The sequence below is a fragment of the Mytilus galloprovincialis genome, chromosome 9, assembly GCF_965363235.1.
Source record: "Mytilus galloprovincialis chromosome 9, xbMytGall1.hap1.1, whole genome shotgun sequence".
In the NCBI taxonomy this organism is placed as follows: domain Eukaryota; kingdom Metazoa; phylum Mollusca; class Bivalvia; order Mytilida; family Mytilidae; genus Mytilus; species Mytilus galloprovincialis.
Genome location: NC_134846.1, coordinates 45667054 through 45691144, shown reverse-complemented (window position 1 = coordinate 45691144; position 24091 = coordinate 45667054). Strand labels below are relative to the sequence as shown.

The 24091-nt window shown below is 31.6% G+C and overlaps 1 long non-coding RNA gene across 1 annotated transcript; it reads right to left on the bottom strand.

Moving 5' to 3' along the window:
• Window positions 1-1669: 1669 nt before the first annotated feature.
• On the bottom strand, window positions 1670-13254 carry LOC143046917 (uncharacterized). The gene is made up of 2 exons (XR_012969308.1): window positions 12651-13254; window positions 1670-1826 (listed from the first exon to the last, which is right to left on the bottom strand). It is a non-coding gene; the product is annotated as an uncharacterized LOC143046917 (long non-coding RNA).
• Between the last annotated feature and the right edge of the window lie 10837 nt (window positions 13255-24091).

Here is a 24091-nt window from a genome sequence, read left to right as displayed (position 1 = left end):
TACAGGAACAAGAATATGAATCTTAGTTTCTATCTTCCTAAATGCAGGTTTTCATATTGCTAAAGTTCTAAGGTATTAATGTAGTACCACAATTAGAAATTTGTAACCATGCTCTAGCACCTCAGATCACCCCGGTTGTTTTTTTGTTGTTGTTTTATTATTATTTTTTTTTTCCGGGGGGGGGGGGGGGGGGTCCCTGTCGCTTAAGTCTTCATTTTCTATATTGTGTTTTGTACACTGTTGTTGGTCGTTTTTCTGGTTTTGCCATGGGATTGTCAGTTTGTTTTCGACATGAGTTTGATTATCTCTTTTGTATATTCCGCCTCTCCTTTATTTTTAAAACAACATAGATCTGTTTTTAAAAAAGTAAGAAGAAAACAAAACAAGGGAAAAAACCCTCCCTTGAAAAAAACATACTGAGAACACTGGTGTCATCAAAGTGTATACGTTTAAACATTGTTTTACCTAAGCTGAAAAAAATCGAATTCCACAACAAAAATATGTTTCATAAGCTCTACATGAAATTTAGATCTAACCACTAGTTGCACGAAAGATGCTCAATGCGCGACTTGTTTGGTGTAAATTAAAAGAGAGTATTTTATTGATGATGACCAAACAATACTTAGGTTGCAAACACTCTCATAATTGGAAACTCTATACAATAAAAAGCCATCTATAGAAACGCAAATTTAAAACTGCATAACTCTACTTTTGAGAAGAGTAGAAAAATTAAAATAATACTCTGAATTTTAATCCCCATCTTGTTTTATCTGTTTCCCAAAATTTTGAAAAGAATAACTTTCCAGCCTTTGAGATAACATCTCAAACACATAGACTTTAAATTGACATTTTACTGTCAGACAACACATTAAATTTAAGTTATACTTTTCACTTTTTTCCTTTTATAAAAGAAAAACAATTCTTCTCGCTTCTGATATGCCTTGTAACTTTCTAGTAACTAAATTTACATTTCCCTTGTAATGGACTTATAAAATCTGTCATTTACATGAATGTAAATTAAGAAACCTTTTTTACCACATATTGTATATCTCTATTTACATCCGCATTTTAAAACTACATACAACCACGAAATACTAATTATGATATTTAAGTCATAGCGTAGTGAACTTTAATTGATTTAATGAATGAAGGTCAAACAGATATCCAATTTTAGTGTTGATGAAGGAGGATACGGAAGACATTCGGCTTAGTACACCACTCTACCGGTTCAGTGCACTTCGTTAGATAATCAATCGAGTGCACCTTTCCGTTTACCTAATTTAATGCAAAATATTACATTGTTTGTCGTCAATGCATTGGATATCAGTGTTGCGCGCTAATGGCTTGCTTAGATAGAGTAGTTTGTACCATTCAATCTGATAAGTAAATGAATTACAGTCTAACACAAATGAATTCATCGCCGTAGTACGGTAGATAAATGATAATAACACGACGACAAATCCATAAATATGAAAAATTTGCAACAGTTGATAGCTTGGATTGAAATTGATAAAAGTAAATTATGTTTGTACATTTGATTGAACTGTTAATTGTGTATTGATATGCATCGTAGGCCCATGGCAAAATAGTATCCCTTATCTAAAAAGATCTGAAAATAACAATATTGCTGCAAATTGGTGTCAATTATGACAATGAACTATTATGCGAGCACCGACTATTATTTATTTTAAAGATATTCAATGGATAAATGAATATTCATGTTTATGTTAAAGTTACTCGAATGTCAAGAATGCAGAACGACAAAATCCGTCAAACGGTTCTAACTGTGCTACTTGTTGTGAACTAGTTGTTGGTAGCAGAGTTTTCTGAAAAATAAAATAGTTATAAGCCCCTAATCCGTCATCATATTAATATACTTCTTTGCTGTATTGCTTTTCTAATATATAAATCTTCGAATATGAGTCCATACACGTGAGTTACGAACAATAGTATCTCTGATAATAGTTACCCTATGTTTTCAATGTTGCAGATCTTTTTCATATAGGTTTTAGCCATCTTATTAAATAACATGATAATTTTTAGATATAAACGTAACAGTTTATTTTTCACTTATTAAATATAGTTTGAAACCAGCAATTAGTTTTTCATAAAATATGACGAGGTCATTAAAAAAATGCAGGCATGAAACGAAGTTTAATTTTTAAAGCCACACCTCCAACTGTGACCTTGCTAACATTTATAATCCATAATCTTTACCATTTTAGAGTTTTAAAACTGTTTTCCTGTTCTTGCTTGCATTGTTTATTCTTTTATGTACGTCTAGTTAATCTAGCAATCCAGATTATAAATGGGAAGGATGGATATCTTAAAAAAAATGGTTCAATGTCATGCGCTTGTACCAACTGGGAAGTCAGTGACCTCGTCACAAGTGGTACATGTAGCACTTCATGTATTAGTGTTTTAGTTATTTGGAGTTTTAATGACGAATCTTTTATTGCTTCAATTTATTCACAACTTTTATAGACTCTGGACGATTAATCGGTACACATACTCGAGACCATTTAGAGGTTGGTATAATGCACATACATCTGACATCTTTGTGCTTCTTTGTTACATTTGTTTGTTTTTATAGTGATTAAGATGATAACACAATGTTCACAGCTGTACCCCTATTTTTTACATTTTTTACCACTTGTGTATGTTTGTTTTGTTCGCGCATCGTTGTCCATATAATAGAATTATGGCGACTGTCATACAAGTGAGAGGTTTAGCTAGCTATAACACAAGGTTCAATCCAACAGTTTCGAAATTCTACATGAGAAAATGTCTGCACCAAGTCAGGAATATGACAGTTGGTATCTATTCGTTTGATTTGTGTGAGCTTTTATTCTTGCCATTTGATTAGGGACATGCCTTTTTGAATTTTCCTCATAGTTCAGTATCTTTGTGGTTTTACTTTTTATTGAAGTCTGTGTATGGTTACTTGTCGTTTGGTGGGTTTTCCAAATTACCCTGTATCGTCCTTTATTCACACAAAAGCCATATTCTTGCCCTACTTTTAGTTATTTTCCATAGTGAAGTCATATTGAACTCTTGTTGTTCGGTGTGAGCCAAGGCTCCGTGTTGAAGGCCGTACATTGACCTATAATGGTTTACTTTTATAAATTGTTATTTGAATGGAGAGTTGTCTCATTGGCACTCACACCACATCTTCCTATATCTAACTACTGTATATATGTCGATTCATGTCATATTGAACTCATATGTCGGTATATGGGCCTTGGCGGCAAAGTGGTCTAGGTAGCTTAGGTTTTCTCCATCAATAAAAACTGACCGCTACGGAATACCACAATAGTGTAGAAAGGAGTGTTTAAAAGCACAAATGAATGAATGAATCAATCGTTTGTCGGTCATTTTAGTGTCTACATTTATTTAAAGTTGGTCCAATTTAACAAACATCATTTACAAACACGAGTTAGGAAAAATCTGCTGACGACATGCATGTAACATTACGACAATATCAATAGCATAGACAACTTCAATATGATATTTCAAGTTTCAGCGTGTTGCAGACATTTGTATGCAATAAAAGGTGATTGCTCTTAGTCAGTTTTAATTTTTCTCATAAAATCTAAAACTTTAAAATTCCATTACATTTCAAACAAATTAGAAGTGTTTTGATATGAAAATATGGGCCTGGTGGGTACAGATATAAAAATTAATAATTTGATCTGATTCGAGATATTTCTAATTCAAAGTATAAAATATCAAAGTCATATGTCAATTAATTTTTACAAACCACCCCGAGATTATGGGTTTTATCTGTGAATATTTACAGAAAATCAATACAATTGCAATCAGTATATATCTAAATGTACCAAATGTCAAAATAATGGATATTGAACGCTAACGACATGCCACTATGTGATTTATCAACTTGGTTTGTTGGAGAATTCGTTTGTTTCATTCCGTTTCCATTTATGTTACCACTTTTCTGACTAATGGACCAAAACACAACGTTTCTCCATCTACCACCTTGTGTTTTTTTCTAAAGAAGTTCCCATTCGCCCGCGGAAGAATGACATCAACTCCATCTGCAATGACATTTTTTGCATTAAGCTTTTAAAACAAGTGCTGACGGACAGGTGTGATACCAATTTGGCAAATAATGAGAGTGGATTTAACAACAATCCCACTAACATTTATTTGAGATCAATTAAGGACAACAGGACAAATATCATGGGATTATGTTTTAATGCACTTCAGTGATTAATTCGTCCAAAACAGCACTTTCTCTACAGATTTTTATTGCGATGTCATACAATCAAAACGCTTAATACAGTATGATACAAGTCTTTAACTACAATAATTAATTGTTTTTATCTTTGATGTCTAGACCATTCCTAACCATTTAAACTGATTAGTTAACTCTTTGTAAAGCAATAGCCCTCTGAGGAGTCTAAATACTTACTCGGTGTAACTTCACATGCCAATATAAATAAAACACAATTCGGCAAATTAATTTCCGTGATTTATTCCTCTCTAAGGCTGTGTATATATATCTGGAATGCAAGATTTATGCAATTTGCTTGCACTGCAAAAGTACCATACAGAAAAAGTAATTAAGGCAAACAAGAATTCTTTGTACAACAATAAAAATGCCCTTAAAAAGCTACGATTTTTCAAAAGTCCTTCAAATGTTTTAAAAACTAGCAACTCTTGAATGTCATTAGTTAAAAACACCAAAAATCGAGCAGAAGAATTGAATTCGGTCAGTAAGTGTATCTGAAGAATAAGCATACGTTATTTTTAATATATTTGTTTCGTGCACGTTGAAAACCTTAAAGTAAACTAATCATTATGAGCATTTCTAGTAGCTTTGTACTGTACCACCGATGACGACCTATACTAGACTATCGATTGAAAACAAAATGTCCTAACCATTATCTTTGTACCCTTGAAATCCACATATCATTCGACATTTTGATCTGCTCCGAAAAAAATCTTTCCGAAATATCAAACGTACGAAATCCGAAAATGTAAGTGACATATTTTGAAAGAGAGCAATGAGTCGATATTTGGAGTGGTCATGTGAAAAGTCCATGCATTAACCACATAAGTAGCTCCATGAGTGGACCATGACCCCTTGGTTCCTCATAAATCTAATGTAATAAATGCAATTTGAATACACAGATTTTAACACTATACTTGCATTCAATTATTCCTGAAATCATGGAAAGTCTGTGTTTTTAATGATACAACTAATTTCAAGGTCGGGATATATCATCCAATGAGTATTTCAACTCAAAATCTTCATTTGTAAAATATCATTACATATCAGTATTTATATCTTAACATTGAGAGACAAAATAAAATATTTCATTTGAGTAATTTTCGCCTGACACTGTGGTAAAAATTTATTTTTCATGTACTTTTATAATTCATCTTATTACAACATATTATTTCTATGTGACACAGAAATGACTTGCAATCTTAAGTTCTAATCTGATTGTCAAACCTTAATTGCTTGTATACGTTTTGTTGTTTGCTGCAACGATTTATTATAACACGCTACCATCACTACAAAAATTGATGTCGACACGAAAATCACTTTAAGTAACTAATTTTACAAATGTTATGCAAATAATCAACTCTACGACAGTTGATACAGATGACACGCACGAAAAATGGGATGACAGGTCACTCGATATCGCCTCGGATCGGAAATTAGGGTTTTGACTTTAATGAGATTTATGTGAAATACCCGTGTTCATATAAGCAACGTGTGTTTCATTTCGTACCTGTTAATCTCTATTAACCCTCAACACTGACCTCTCTCATTACAATATTGAGGATCTCAATGGGGTGATTTGATTATGTGATTACATGGCCGTTTTTTATAGTGATCATTTGATTACCTGACCAACTATTTCATGATTATTTGATAATCTAGGACTGTATATTTGATTATCTTGCTTAGAAAAATATTCAATGATTATGTTGGCAAAAAATTGTGATTATGTGATTACTTGAACACCCCCATGATGGGCCTCACTATTAACTGCCCAGTATCATGATTGATTAACTTCACGTCAAGATAAGATCTCACCTGTAATGATCAAATAATGTTTAAATTCTAACAATTTGTTGATCTTCTTCGTTTTTCCAATGTAATTTGATGGCTGACTTTTCCGTGGCCTTTTTGTTTAAAAAACGGTATAATTACGATAGTTAACTCCGTGAACGATACCATTGTTAATTCATCATTGAGAAAAATAGTTCTGTGCTTTATTTGATTTTATCATGTTTAGATATGATAATCTACAAATGATGCAATGGTGACATGAAAAATGTACCCCAAAATATGTATGCTCTTTACCACAACCAACAAAAGCACTGCATGCGTACGACTCCTTTGGACCTTTTAAAAAAATAAGCGGAACATCAATAACTACAATTAATAGTAGAATTAGTTTTCTTTTAAATAATATATCTACAGCATTAAACAATGCTGATTAAACGTTGGTTGCTATATGTACAGTAGCAATTATTTCCTGCATGTTCCGGACGATTTAGTGGCGGATCCAAAGGGGGGGTTCCGGGGGTTGGAACCCCCTTTTTTTGGCCGATCAATGCATTTGAATGGGAGCATATAGTTGGAACCCCATTTTTCTCTGAGTTGGGACCCCCCCCCCCCTTTTTAAAATGGCTGGATCCGCCACTGCGATTTATAAGAGTCATTAAACTTTAGTTTTATTCATGATACTGTCTTCGATTACAATGGACGTATTATTTGCACTGCGTAAATATGATGCAACGTGCATATAGATATCATAAACTGGTGAAATCTGTTAGAAAATGCCTATACCAAGTCAGGTTTATGACAGTTGTTGTCCATTCGTTTGATGTGTTTGAGCTTTTAATTTTGCCATTTGATGAGGGACTTTCCGTTTTGAATTTTTCACAGAGTTCAGAATTTTTATGGTTTTACTTTTTACTACTTTTTATCAAAACTATCGATTCCACCGACTGCAGGAATTTAATAAAAAGCATAGTTTCTGCTAACAAACTAGCGATTTATCCTTAGATTTTATAAAGAGTACAGGTTAAGGCTAGTGTAAGAGTAAGGATTGGGTTAGGTTCAGTTTTAGGTTTAGGTTTAAGGATTGTTTTGTATAACCTGATATTGGTTTGGCACCCCTAAAGTAAACGAAGGCTGTATATTTCTATCTATTGAAGTGTCATTACATTTGTGAGTGTTTTCCTGTACTAACATTTGTTGTACGTTTTGTAATTTTACAGAGTGTGTCCTTTTCCCGATCGAGACATTTTGACCAAGTTTAAATTCGCATGGCGGGTGATACATGAATAGCAGTAGAAGCTTTCCCTGTTGTCGAACTCAGTTTCGCTCTTTTTGGAGTTCATTTGATTCCCTCAGTTTCACACATCGTTGTCAATAAATTGGATTGGAATTTTATGCGATTGTCATACAAGGAAGCTGTTTGGCTTGCTATAAACCAGGTTTAATCCACATTGTACTACCTAAGAGAATGTCTGTTTCAAGGCAGGAACCGGTTTCACAAAAAAACTTACGACTAGGATTAATCGTATATCATGAACAATTCAATATACTTACGATCAGTCTTAGGGACGACATCAAAAGTTCAATGAAGGATAAAAAACTTTATTCACATAGTTTTTTTTTGGTGCAACCGAATCCAGGAATATGGCAGTTGATATCCATTCGTTTGATGAGTTTGAGCTTTTGATTTTGGTATTTGATTATGGACTTTCCGTTTTAATATTTCCTCGGAGTTTAGTATTTTTGAAATTTTACTTTTTTTCTGTTTGTAGCTTTCATTCGTCTGTTCCTTTTTTACTATAGGTAAACTGTTGTCGTCGTAATTAATAAGGTATCATTAACTGTTCTTCACGCCAAGTTCCGTTCACTAAGACAATTCGTAACAAGAATAAACTTTGAAGACAACAAAAGTGCTCTTAGAATTACCCTTACTTTTGATTTGATTAAAATAACAAGATTTTCTTACTACATTGATTTAGTTTAACCTAATTACTCCACAAAGACTCGTACAAGACGAATCTTACTAAGGAAATCTTTGAATGTATCAAACTTTTAAACGTTCAACTCAAATTAAATTTTCATACATGTAGGTTATTAATGATTCGCACACCTTGAACGAGAAACATTCACGATTTGACAAAATATTTTCTGTCATGTTTTAGGTAGCGAAATAAATAAAAGATGTAAATTAACATCATACAAAATAAATAAGAAGATGTGGTATGAGTGCCAATGATTCTATTCTCCGTCCAAGTCACAATGTTTAGGAAGTTAACAACTTAATTCAACATAAATGCAGGTGAGGAATTCAAAAGAACCTTAAAAATGTTATGTTTGAATTAAAATGATAAAAATATTATTCAAACTTTCAAATTTTAAGCAAGTGCTTAATCTTAAAAAGCCTTATTCCATCATATGCACCAATATATTTGATTTGTGTTGTATTATTAGACACATGTTCTAGTATTGGAATGTGTAAGCCACCCGATAGTTTACAAATGTCAAATGAGGAAAAACCATTGAGTTCAAACTATCATTATAGTTAAAGAAACATCAAAGAATAAAATATTAAAACATGAATAAAGAATTCACAGACATAAGTTTAATGGCAAGTTTTAAGTCAATTTGTTACATTAATTATGAATGAAAATTTCTTCATTGTGGCAAACACATTAAATTATTAATTTTTCATGTTTCATACTATTTTGTGGAAAAGATGCTTTGCTTTTTTGTAATTAAAATAGTTCTCTCTTCCTTTGAAACTTGAGGTTATATTATGCATTAAATTTCTTGAATCTTGATATAAATTTGGCGCCAATTTATGAATATTAATGAGTTTATATCTTTGATTATTGATGTGAAATATGTTGAACATTGAAAGACGTCATTTGGTACACTCAGTATGGACTATTTTGTCATTGTAAAGAAAAGTTGGTTAATGATAACCGTGATTCTTAGTTTAACACTTTCTATTAATTGGAAAAAATTGTCTCTTGTCCCATATTAGACCCTATCAAAAGTTAAAAGGACCATTGTAAAAAAACAATAAAGTACTTTATCGAAACGCATGTTCTAAAAGAGTTTTATGAAGCAAGTTGCTTGCATGTTTTTTTCCCGTAAAAGAACCAAGTAGTATGTTTTAAGTATGTACCTAAATTGTTGCACCCGCAAATTGAAATTTTGATATGTTGATAAAATGACAGTGGTTTGAGTTTTAAGCACCTTAAGAATTTTTACAAGTATTAATTGTACATACAAAGTAAAAATACATTCAGCAAAGTATGATTCAACTAATATATAAAAAAAGGTCAAAACTTGGTAATGGAACCCGTGTCTGTCAAAATTACGTCTCATTAATATGGAAAAACAAATTTTCTTCAATGTCAATGGAAAAATGCCTTTTTACTTACAGAATATTTATTACTGATTGTTTTGGGTCATAATATATAATTTACGTCTAATTTAGTCTGGGAACAGAAGATTAAAATCCTATACTGTAGAAAAACAAATTATTACATTGACCAATGGTAGAATGATTGATTAGGATACATCCCACAGATCTCGAAAAAATCGAGGAAGAAAATTAGAAGCAGCGTACCAGAACTGATGTCAAAGACGAGACCGCCATGGGGAAATAACAATATCATTCCCTTCCAAACTGTTATCAATAGTCGTAGCCCATTCTACTTCGCATCTTAGCTAACTCGAGCAGAAGACATTGATTATAGAATTATAGAAGGAAAGAACAACGCGATATTATCCTAAATAAATCATTTTTATTGAAAAACTCAATAATCGGGTAAATTTGTGTAATACATGACAATTAACAAGCTATTAAGACATCTGTCGAAGATTTTTCCACAATCAAAAGGTTCCCATCAAAACAATCGTCATAAATATTATCTTTGATTTTATATTGATAATACAAGTGCGGTTTCAACTTATTTTGCAGTTTGCAAATTGAAGCATTGTCAAAATAGCAAATGAATTTTGATTTAAATATCTTTATATTGAGTGAAATTCTCAGGGCTGGTTATTCTTCAATGTGAAAAGGGGTATTTTCATTAAGCAACCTAAACCAAGGTTGATTGATAAAGGAATCAACTTAAAATTGACAAAATGCACTATGTAATTGATCAAATAAATATAAAAAATAAACAATTCACAGCTAATGGGAGAACACTGATTTATGTTTTTACAAGTTTACACATTTTAGAAATTCTTAAAGTTCAATATAATTTAGTTGTACGTATGAAATAATATTGACTTTTTAAAATTTGATAGACGGAGGAAAATTTTCATAACGAAAGAGAACTTATATTGTTTTTATAGTTACTGTTGTTTTCAATTGATAACGGTGAAGTCAGTTTAAAAGTCAGTTTCGTCATTGTAGAAATAACCCACCACCTGTAAAGCTTTGATGAAATATTCACACATAGAATTGAGAATGGAGAAAGGACCAAAGAGATACCCAAGCAAAGGCGAAGCAGATAACAGCCCTAGGCCACCAACAGTCGAATACATTTTGATAGTACGTACCATCTTAATAAAGTAGCAAAATGAAACAAAAATGTCAAATAACACAATATAATACATGTGGAAAATGAAACTGATATATTACATTTCTAAGCAAAAATTTACTTATAACTTTGTTAACCGTATTATTTAATCAATAATACTAATTATTTACAGTTCTTTATTTTTTCAAAATATAAGTACATTTCCGTGACGTGTTCTAAATTCTTTTCAAAAGTGAAAGCATCAGAAAAAGGCTGACATACCAAATGAAATAAAATACGAAAATAAGTTATGATTTTGCAGAAAACCAAACCCTATTTGATTTGCATGAAAATGAAATATTGCATTTGCATCATTAATAGTTTAAATATTTAAAAAAAGAAGGGGAATAAACCAAAAGGGAAATACACCTTCTAAGTCGAAGTTGGGAACGACAATATCATGGCATTAAAGAAGACGAGTAGACAAACAACAGCTTACAAAACACTACGAGTAGACAAACAACAGCTTACAAACCACTCCGAGTAGACAAACAACAGCTTACAAAACACTACGAGTAGACAAACAACAGCTTACAAAACACTACGAGTAGACAAACAACAGCTTACAAACCACTCCGAGTAGACAAACCAAACCACTACGAGTAGACAAACAACAGCTTACAAAACACTACGAGTAGACAAACAACAGCTTACAAAACACTACAAACCATTCAGACTGAACAACATGAATTTAAGGAATACCGGAATACTACTGTTGCCTTTATTTAGTATTCAGTTTATATCTTTACAAGTTTTTTTTCGTTCCGTTATTATACCATATAACGCCACCTAAAATAGTAATAAGGATTAAAGGTACATGCAATATCTACTTTGTGACTACATTATCAAACTATAAGCTATGTGTGTCCTTATCTATTGTCACATTGAGTCTTCTTGCATCTACATACAGTGACTTGATTCTATTCTTCAACACACTGGTAGTTTGTTTGTGTATTCATAAAAGATACCAGAACATAATTTCTCTGTTTGTCTCAGATATAATTACATTCATCTTATCATTTAAGACGAGCCAATATAATAAAATTTCATATAATAAATAAACTAAGTTCAATTACCAATGGGTACGTTTAAAACGATCTTGTACATAGTTGATACAACTTGCATTGAAACTTATATCTTCATGTACACCTCAAAATGACTCAAAATAAGTATGAATTGCCCTTCTTTCATTGGTTTAGCTGTCATATCAACGGCATTATATGGAGACAGTGTATCTACAGTATTGAGTACGTCAACACCAAATTGACCCCATTCGATGATATTTCAATGTGCACGCCTGCATATTTATATGAATACTGTATTAATGAAAACAGAATACGAACAATAACTTAAATGAATAATAATAAAAAAAAAAACACACATGAAAACACCAAATACACTTATATCACATGCATACCTAAACTAATTGACTTTTGCAACCAATAAATGGCATGAACAAGTTTGAAATTCGGTCTTCAAACTATCTAAATTAAAAAAATTGCATCAATGCATCTTGCTTTCAAAACTTTGAAATATTGCACCCATATGTACAATGGGATGAATATACTTCCTTGGAACAAAGTCGTTAAGACAGAAGAATCATTTTACTTTCTTCTTTGTTGGAAAATTAACTAATTTCAAATGTCCCTTAAGAGTAAGAAAAGTTATAAGTTCTTAGAATAATTTATGCATTATAGATGGTTAATCTAATCTTGAGGTACATAAAAAACAGTTATTATGGTTTATGTTTAAAAGATTCTAAGACATCAGTTCTCCCTTAATTATATGACAGTAATTGACTCTCGACCTCAGGGAATTCGATCATGTACTAAGCGTATTCGTTTTAAATTCAAATCCCATTGGATTATTAATTTTTCATAATTCTTATTACAAACTAGTTAAATCGTCAATGTTGTATGAATATAGAACATTAATAGATTGTGAATACATCACACAGGTTGTATGCCAGCGACAATAAAGTCCAATAAATTTTTACATAAATTCAAGGTAAACCTCTGCTTAACTGAAAATAAGAAATTTCAACTCACAGCAAGAATAACTTTTACAATCGATGGCGACAAAGACGTAATTTTCCTTCTGTGTTTGATACCAAAATTCCTACTGCTACCTGCATCAACCATTGTCATCAAGTATTCTGGTCTGTTCAAATTCTTTACAAAAGTCAAAGAGATTGTTTTAATCCGATTGCATTGGTGGTCTGTGAAAATAAAAAAGAGACCAGAAAACTATCTAAGACTGCTGATGTTATTCTTAATCGTTTTTATTGATGTGACATTTAAAAAATGAAAGGAAAGAGTAAATAAAAAAATAATTATATTTTCAACTAAAGGTTTTAATATGATCACTATGATAGCTAATATACTTCTTAAAATCAAAATATTTTTGGTCAAAACTGATAACGTTCAAATTCCTTCTTATGATTTAATGCATTCGTGAATCACCAACGTATAAATTGTCGATTTGGGGGTACATACACCATTATCAGCTAACAGTGATTGATTGTTGGTTGCTCAATTCCAGTGGAAAATATTTCATGCATGTTGAGGAAGATTAACCAAATCATACTGTTTAGAGTATAAATAAAAATACAAATGCCATAAAAAGTAGAAATGATATAAATATTCACACAGTGTCGACAAGATTCAAATATATAAATTTCTGTCATATAAAATTGTCTATTGAATTACTAGTATTTGGTATTGCCAAAAAAGAAGCAATTTCTTTTATCACTGTATTGAACTGTTTATATACAATGAAACTACAAAGAATAGGCTTACAGTATATAGTCAAAGTGTTTCTATGTTTGTTCTCCTGAGAATAAATTCCATTTGAACTATTTTATATTTGAATTCTCTATCAGCTAAAACAAAATAAAAAGACAAAAACCAACGTAAAAGAATCAAAAGGAATAAAAATTACCTCCAGGGGTAATTTTGAACAATAAATTGTAAACAAATTTCAATTATCAAATACATATATTTTGCCAATGCTTTGCTTACAATCTGTTGAGGGTAGAACTAAAATGTTACTGCATGCAGTGACTCAAGGCATTTTCTATCAATTCCTACTCGTGTCCTTTTTTTTTTTTATAAATTTTGTTTATGACCAGCTCACAGTTTGTTCTTATGATTTTATCTTTAATTTCTTACCAGTTTTTGGTATACAATTTTTAGACAGAGTATTTGTTCAGTTTACTAAATATTTAGTCACAAAGTTTATTCATAGTGAACTCTTTTGTAAAGTCAAAGATATATATACATACGGAAATTCAAATATTGTCTTCGTTGGTTGCATTTGAATTATGTTCTCATAAATATATCGCTCGTTCATCAAGTTTTGTGTCTCGAAATACTCCGAAGTATATTAATCAAAGTCATTAGAAAGGTATTTTTTTATGCAAGGAAGTGCAGCACCAACAATTACAGACATAATACAACAATGACTAACATGATAACATTGCTACAGGGAAGGCAAAATAATATACTGTGCATGTGAGTTCAACAGTGTCTATTCCTAGAGAGACAGATCATTGCTCATCGACGGAACTATACATTAAAGTCATCAAAGATGCTAGGTTAATATTTCATTTCGCTAAACACGTGTTTCGTCTATACAAGACTCAGCGTTTGAGCTCGAAAAAGTTGGAGATGCAAAGTTGACAAAGTTGACAGTTGACCAGGAAATAATAAACAATCACCAAATAAATGTACAGTAAATAATGTTTTGCATTACAATGCCAAGGAAATGGAAAATATTAGTTAAAGGAAGATGAATAGCCTTAAAGTCATAAGAAACGAGTGACCGGTGAAAAATAATGTTCTTCCAATTCTTGAACCAATGCATACAAACATCATAAACTTAGTCTTCTGTGCGAATTTATCATTTTTTTCGCGTAAATTTCGTGTAATCGTCAATCTTTTTTTCAATCGGTCAGTGTTGTTGTCAAAATATGGCAGGTAATTAAAGTTCGTGTTTTGAAGCCGAAGTTTAACGATTGTCACCTGTTTGTCAACAATCGATACAAAATCAACAAAAAAGCATGGAAATTGAGCACGTGTTTAACATGTAAATTCAGATAATAGTCTATTTTAAGGATATCCATGCGTATTGTGATCACCGGATTTTTACGAGATGGGTCACACTGAGGTCACTTTGCATACGGAAAATATGTCGGGGGAATTGCTTCCTGGAAGGAAGCAATGAAAATAAAGTAAACTTCTTCTAAATATGAATAAATTAAAGAATTTTCTTCAGAAAAAAGTATATGTACATAAGTTTTATAATGAAAACTATCCATTGAGTTATAAAAAAACATTTGCATTATTTTTTTTGATTTCAGGTTTCTTATGACTTTAAATATTTCGAAATAATAAGTTTGCTATATTATACATACCAACTGATTATAATGGAGGATAGGTGCTATTCAAATTATTTACTTTTTATGTTATTATAAAATACTTTCTTGTGATTTTGTACTCTTTTTACTCGTATTTGATTTCATCAAAGTCACAATTTGTTTGCTTATTTGAATTTTGTTGTTGTCGTTATTGTATACCTGAATGTAAAACTTTAAAGAAGTATTAATGAAGTACTCAAATGCTCAGGAATTGTATTGATTAGAGGTTCTGCAAGCAAAATGATTCTCGTCTCTCACATAAAATAATGTTAATGATTTGATGAAGGAACTCCTATCATAATTTAAATTTTAAAAACAAAAGTAGGAGGTGCCAAAATAATAATATACAGTTAGGATTCTGACTCAAGTTTCCATAATTATTATAAGGTACTACAGTTGCAGATACAAACTGATACGCTATAATACGTAAGTATAACGTCAGTGATTTGCCGAGGTAAATAAATAAAAAAAAAAAAGAATCAAATAATAAAGGAGGTGTACAATGCCATTATATGAAGATATACTCAGAAAGTTTTGATTGGGCGTTTATGGGATGAAGCTGAAAGCAACATTTACTCATTTACTGCAGTGTGCGGATAGGGTAAAGTCCATATCATATGACAAAGTTGACCAAAAAAATCATTTGGATGAAGAAATAAAATAGAAGGTGCGAAAGTTCTTCATGTAATTACGTTCTGTGTGTGTTACACAGGATTCTTTTTAGTGGTTCAGAGACAGTTGCGAATACATAATAGGACATATGAATGAATGATAGACACACAAACAACTTATACAGCATGTTTCAGAAAAAGAGAGACTTTTGAAAATGTAGAGCAATGGAAATAAGGTTTAATCTTTCCCACATCAAGTGGTCAAACAATACAATACAAAAAAAAAAAAAATCAGTACTATTTATATACCAAGCAGCATACAAAGCAGATAACAGTCTGCAATAGTGGTTGATTTTCAAAACAAGATTAAAAAAATACACGCAACTCATCCATTATATCAGTATTGTTCTTCATCGTTACCGTTCATTGTAAATTGTGTTCACGGTATTGTACTTTTTGACTTGTCCTATAAATGAACAGTTCAGCCCAAGCAAGTAAGAGGGACAATTTACTTCTGGAAAACACAAAGATTAATTAAAAATGAAATAAATAGGTAATCAGCATGGCGTTCAAGTACCAAACTCATCAATTATTGAAGTTATGAGGCAAACATTTAAATTGACAATGAATAGCATAACAGCAGCATACACTTAGATGTACACCGGGATCAGACAAACAATCAGCCAAAAAATTGGGAAAACAATTGTCAAACAGATATCAAACATATACAAGAAACTTAAGACAAATATAAAAAATGAAATCCGAAAGGTGAACAAGCTGTTAATGACAAATGTTCTATCCAACAAGTTATGCGCATGTACCAAAAATAAATGTCAAAAAGTTGCATAAAAAATCAAACTAAAATTTCAGTAATGTGACAACCAGACCTACCGAAAGAGAAGATACACATAATTAATGCGATTTAACAATGAAAATACCGTAACCGTAAAAAATACGATACATTCAAGTAAAACCAACGTCCAGAAAAATGTATAAGAAAGTGCAGCACCATGAATTATAGAAAGAACATCCAGATGAACAACCAACATAATTACAATTGTAACTTTAAAACAGAGTAGACAGAACAATTGTAGACAGCGTATGCAAGAAGTCAACACCGTCTATTCAAAGACAGACAATGAGGCACATTACACGCATACTTTTTTTTTCTTTTTAGAATAACCGAGAATAACCTTAGAGAAAGCACAGTTGCTGCAGCCACCATAGAGCTAACCATTTGCTAGACATGGACCCGACATAGATAATTCATTTGTACATAGCAAAGCACTTCATAACGTACTTAGACGAGGGGGGCTAAATCTGAGGTCTTCTCAAACGAGAAGCCAAGGAAAACTAAGCGCTACTGATATCAGAAGCCAAGGAAAACTGAGCACTACTGATATTAAAAATCGTTAAGGATAGTATCAGTATGAGGCAAATTTGATTTATCTGTGTTATATTTTCTTTCAAGTGTTATACAGTAGATGCCATCCCCATTTCAAGAAATTTTTATTGCATGTTCTTTGAAAGTATCCTTACGTGAATAAAAGACATGAACATCGAACATATCGCTAGGAGTCTTGACTCAATGAAAACTGTTCTTGAGAGTATAATTTGAAGGAAATTGCTCCAATTGGATAATGTTACTCTGTCTATAATAAAATTAATTACTTGGTATCTATTCGAGCTTATCATGCGGTGGATAACACAGAAGGCTATCTCTATGTATGCCCTGCTGCAGAACAAGTGGATTATTTTAATAGCTAAATATGCACTCATGTGTTTATCACTGGGTCGATACCTCTGCTGGTGGACTATCAGTCCCCGAGGGTATCTTTCAGCTCAGTAGTCAGAACTTTGGTACGAAGAAAATTATAAGAAAAACTCAGGTTTCAACTCCCTCAGGCAAAGTTGACTTTAGATGAATGTGGCTATTTATTTTAGGTATTTTTGTTATATAGCTCTTCAACGGTTTCGGTACTTATAAATCCTCGGATTTCAAATGTTTGGCTTTGAGCGTTCCTGATGAAAGTAAATCCAGAAAAGCGCCTCTGACGCATGACATTATTAAACATGTTGCTTTCAATTTTTTAATATATTATATGTTACAAACATTAAGCTCGAATTCAAAATATTCTATAGATATTACCAAAATAAAAATAATAATTTTGCAAAAAATAATTAATGCAAATTGTTTAATTTGACGGCAAATATTTGTTTTCTGATAAAAACGAATACCGTCCTTCCCGAATTACAATCTCGGTAGAATTGAAATTTGAATCTAAGTTTTGAATTTCATGTGTATAAAGGACCTATAAAACAATGAAGCTTCAATACAATTAGTCACCTGTATCTCATTAACATCTCGCAAATTATCGATAAATTCTCGTTCTACCCGTAAATAAAGATATGGAGATTTCATGTTGTAAAAAATAAAAAAAAATAAACTTCATGGAAAACGATAATGGCTTGAATATGGAGATAAACGATGGATAGGGTTTTGTTTCTCCTTTTACATTAATCGAATATTTATCCATAAAATAATATTGGAGTCATCCATATGTTAAGTTAGTATTGTTTTGAATGTCATATCAATAATGCACTGTTATATAAAATTGTTGCGTCAGAGATTGTTTCAGATAGTAATATAATTTAAATATTTCATTACAATTGTCAATAGGATAAACAGTAATAATTATGGTCAGGTACTATCCAACCTTATAATTGCTTTGGGAATGTGCAGTTGTATTGTTTAGATTCACATATTGTTATGTTTGTTGTGATGTTTAATAGGAATTTTTAATTCTGCTTTATCATCAACCAAAAAGATACGTTTAGAGATAAAGACTAATGAATTTTCAGTTTATTAAATACGGGATTTATTAACAAAAAATTGAATATTATCTTTATCAAAGACAGCAGAAATCTAATTAATCTATATAAATTCATTGTTTGGTCATGGCTTGTATAATATGAGACAAGGATAGCTAATTTTCAAGTTAACAATACATGCATTGGGGGTATTCATCTCTTGGTAAAATCATAATTCCGGAATTCTTTTTCACGATTTCCTTGCTAGATGGTTTTAAATCATTCAAAAAATAGAAGACGTTCCTTTTATAGTTATGTTTCTGTCCTTTTTATAAGTAATTTAAAGTTGGAGGACTATCTTGATTGCATCCATCATAACAAACTTGAACTTAGACTAGAGGCTCTAAGAGCCTGTCTCTCTCATCTTGGTCTATGTGCATATCAAAGATTCATGACAAAATTGTGTTTTGGTGTTGGTCATGTGTTTGTAGATCTTACTTTATTGAACAATCTTGCTGCTTACAATTATCTTTATCTATAATGAAATTGGCCCAGAAGTGAAAAAGGAAAATATTTTGTAAAAATTTATGAAAATTGTTAAAAATTGATTATAAAGGACAATAACTGCTTAAGGGGACAATTGACCCCTTGGTCAAGTTGACTTATTTGTAGCTCTTACTTTGCTGTACATTATTGCTATCTCTATCTATAATAATATTCAAGATAAAAATTAAAAGCTGCAAAATTTTCCTAAAATTACTAATTCAGGGGCAGCAGCATAACAACAAGTTGCCCGATTGGTCTGAAAATTTCAGGGCAGTTAGATCTTGACGTAATGAACGATTTTATTCACAGCAGATTTTCTCTAAACGCTTTGGTTTTAGAGATATGAGCCAAAAACTGCATTTTACCCTATGTACTATTTTTAGCCATGGCGGCCATCTTGATTCACGGGCGGGGTCATCGGACACAATTTTTTTAAACTCAATACCCTAATGATGATTATGGACAAGTTTGGTTAAATTTTATTAGTACCTTCAGAGGAGAAGATTTTTGTAATAGATTACAAAAACTTACAAAAATTGTTAAAAATTGACAATAAAGGGCAATTACTCCTTAAGGGGTCAACTGACCATTTTGGTCATGTTGACTTATTTTTAGTTCTTACTTTGCTGAACATTATTGCTTTTACAGTTATCTCTATCTATAATAATATTCAAGATAATTACCAAAAACGGCAAAATTTCTTTAAAATTACCAATTTAGGGACAGTAATCCAACAACGGGTTCTCCTATTCATCTGAAAATTTCAGGGCAGATAGGTCTTTGGCCTAGTAGTTTCAGAGAAGAAGATTTTTGTAAAAGTTAACGACGACGGACGACGACAACGGATACAAAGTGATGAGAAAAGCTCACTTGGCCCTTAGGGCCAGGTGAGCTAAAAACGGCAAATTTTCCTTAAAAATACCATTTTAGGGGCAGCAACCCAACAACAGGTTCTCAGATTCATCTGAAAATTCCAGGGCAGATAGATCTTGACCTGATAAAGAATTTTAACCCACGTCTAAATGCTTTGGTTTCAGAGATAAGCCAAAATCTACATTTTACCTCTATGTACTATTTTTAACCATGGCGGCCATCTTGGTTGGTTGAACGGGTCACTGGACACAGTTTTTAAACTGGATACCCCAATGATGATTGTGGCCAAGTTTGGTTTAATTTGGCCCAGTAGTTTCAGAGGAGAAGATTTTTGTAAAAGTTAACGATGACGGACGCCGGACGACGACGGACGTCAAGTGATGAGAAAAGCTCACTTTGCCCTTTGGGCCAGGTGACCTAAAAACGCGAAACTCATCTTTGTCTGTTTCATGCCCCAAATAACATCTACAAATTGAAAATGAGGGTCCGTTGAGTTCTTTATAAATTTGAAAAAGGATGATTTCAATTTTCCAATCGTGAACTCTCCATTTCTGTGTAGCAAATTTCGAGCAGCACCTGCATATAGAATATACTTCTGCCAGTTGATAGAATAGTCCAGGGCTAGCATTTGCTATCATAATTTTATTGTTAGAATGTTGCTGTTCACAAGGACGTGATCAAGACAAAGGTTCTAAATGGTATAGTTGAATTGATTCTTTCGAATGTTTAACGCGCTATTATAATTTTGTTGACCGTTATGGAATGGAATGTGTCACAGATGACCACGGATATGTTATACTTATGAAAGATCTAGACACGACATACGCCCGTCCTCTTTTTCTCTTTTTCTGCGTTATTTCAAATGAGTATCGCGACGCCACTAGTACAACAGGTACTCGTTATCCTTTGCTATAGTTTGTTCCTAGATATTTTGAAATTTGCTGTGTTGTTTTTTATTTTTATTATCTTTTCGTTTTGGACAATGTGTATCTTCTCCGTTTCTTTTTAATAGAGTTAGCAAAAGTTGTGACTTATAATTTGTTTAAAGCTTTTGACTCTTTGTTTTGGTTGTTTCATTTCTATATTCCATGTTTAAGAATTTCAAATATACATTATTTTACAATATGAAAATCTGACGCATGTGAATCGAATGCGTTTTTTAATCTATTTCTTTTACCTTTTATACTTGAAGAATTCGTGCTAAAAGGTTTAAGAAATTATCGTTTATTTTATTTGAAGTTAAAATGTAAACAATAATTTATCATTAAATCTGTGTTTTTCAAATATTGAATTAAGATTCTGTTGATTAAGTCCATTTAAGAACTGATCAAAGAGCTGTATATTAGTTGTATTTTGTGTAAACATATATGAATGGTTTTATTTTTCACTCAAACGGAATTGAAATTACTAGAATATGCCATACTATTTTGTCAAAACTGGACATTGCCTTTAGAGAATATTCAAACTGAAACTGTTACTTATTGTCGTAAAAAAGGGGCAAAAGATACCAGAGGGACATTCAAACCCATAGATCGAAAATAAACTGACAATGCAATGGCAAAAAAAGACAAACAGACAAATAATATTATTTCTTATGCAGCAAAAATACTGCAATCTAATTGGTTGACTATCCCGGTGTAAATAACACCCCACCCTTGTTCACCCGGGGATAAATAAAATTTTGCCAAAATTTAAAAAAAAAAATGAAATTTTGCCAAAAAAAATAAAAAATAAAATTTTGCCAAAATAAAGAAAAAAAATAAAATTTAGAAAAAAAAATATTAAGAAAATGCTAAAAAAATTAAAAAAAAAAAATTAAAAAAATTAAAAAAAATATTAAGTTTTTTGTTTTTTTTTAAACTCAAAAGAACACAAAATTTTTCTGAATTTTTCCAAAAATAAAGTAAAAAAGTAATTGACAATGTGCAGCAACATGGACATTGAAAAAATATTACGCTGGAAAATTTTCATCACCATTTTTACAATTTTACATCCTGATTTCAAATTGAGTAAAGGAATTGTTCATAAGAAATAAATTCGTTATCTTGGTGTAATCAGGGGTGTACGGAATTTTACACCGTTGTTGAAAATTCATACACCCATTCGGCTGCGCCTCAGGGTGTATGAATTTTTAACAACGGTGTAAAATTCTGTACACCCCTGATTACACCAAGATAACTAATAGTACACAAGAAACAACATAGAAAACTAAAGTTACAAGCAAATCATGGATCTTAATCCGTGGAACAAATTATCTATAAATTCAATATATAGATTGAGCAAGTGTGAGTCGTTTGTACTGAAATGGCAATACAATTAGGATGTCACTGAATAATGACGTTAGTTTGATGGGGGTAGAAATATTTCCTTGCAACGGGACTTCTGAAACAATTGTTGCTATGTTTCTGTAACAAGCATAGTAGCACTCTCCTTATACGACGCATTATATTAAATTGGTTGCACCCTGAATTGCAGAAAATGTATTCATCTTACAAAGTCAAAAACCGAACTCTTGATGTTTTTGCTTTACCGGCGGGTGGAGTATTCAAGTAATCAATAAATGTATACAACTTTTCCTGATCAAACCTTGAGGTGTGATATAACCACAAAAATATTCCAAAGTTAAAGTACATTATAAAGGTTCAGTGATTGTGCTGAAAATATTGATTTGATTTATTTGTTCAGCAGTTCCCATTCAACCTGAGAATTCTATAAAGGATTGCTAAATAGAATTTTTTATGCGACTGTGATACAAGTGAGAGGTTTAGCTAGCTGTAAAACCAGGTTTTTTCCTTATTTTTTTAACAGAAGAAAACGCCTGTACGAAGTCAGGAATATGACAGTTGTTTTCGATTCGTTTGATGTGTTTGAGCTTTTATTTTGACATTTGCTAAGGGACTTTCCGTATAGAATTTTTCGGAGTTATGTATATTTGTTATTTGACTTTTTTCTAACATAAGATAACCATTCAGTTTCTCGTTTCTCGTTTTTTTTTAATTTTATAAAGATTAGACAGTTGGTTTTCCCGTTTGAATGGTTTTACACTAGTAATTTTGGGGCCCTTTATAGCTTGTTGTTCAGTGAGCCAAGGCTCCGTGTTGAAGGCCGTGCATTGACCAATAATGTTTTACTGTTTTTTAAATTGTTATTTGGATGGAGATTTGTCTCATTGGCATTCACACCACATTTTCCTATATCTATCAGTTGTGTCTGAATGTTTTACTTATAATGGGAAAGTTTATGTACCTAAAAGTTTGTTGGAAATTGATGAACTTAACAATAAACATAAATAAATTGATTAAGCTATCGCAAAGAAAACAATATAACAATTTCTCAGTTCAGTTATTCGTCCATTGCTTAAATGCTATTTATGAAAAAAGCATTTACTAAATGGAAACAAAGATACAGACAGAAGTATAATATATATTCGTTTAAAACCATCAGCTCACCATTTATTATATCTTGATAAGTTATTTTTTTTTTAAATTTAAAATGTCTTTTCATTTCTATTATTCATTTAATTCTTGCAAAAGAGGAATAACTCTTAACTGAAAATAAAATGCTTACAAAATTGTATACTATCACAGATTAATACAAGGAGCAATAACTCGAGTAAGAAATGCTTCATTTGAAGAAATATTTCTTGTTAACAAGACATAATTAGATAATCTACCATAACTTAACAGACAGTGCCACTGTAATGTAAAAAAAAAAATAATGTTGAAATTGCAATAAATATTTTAAATGCAATATAATTGTTCGCTTAAAATAAGAAGAAAATGAAGGTCAAAGTACTGTCTTCCAACACAGAGCCTTGGCTACTCACACCGAACAGCAAGCTATAGAGATACAAAAATGACTAGTGTAAAACCATTCAAACAGGAGACCAACAGTCTATTTATATAAAAAAAGAGAAACGAGATAGTGAACAACACCAACAAACGACAACCACTGAACAAAAAGCTCCAAAATTCAATAATTCAAACAGAAAACCACAGGTCTAATCTATATAAAAACGAGAAACACCTATAAACCACTTCAACAAACGATAACCACTGAATAACAGGCTCATTCATAACAACAAACTTTGTTCACATATCGTTGTCAATGTAATGAAATTTTATGCGACTGCCATACAAGTGAGAGGTTTCGTTAGCTATAAAACCAGGTTTAGTCAACCATTTTCTACATAAGAAAATGCTTGTGCAAGGTCAGGAATATGACAGTTGAT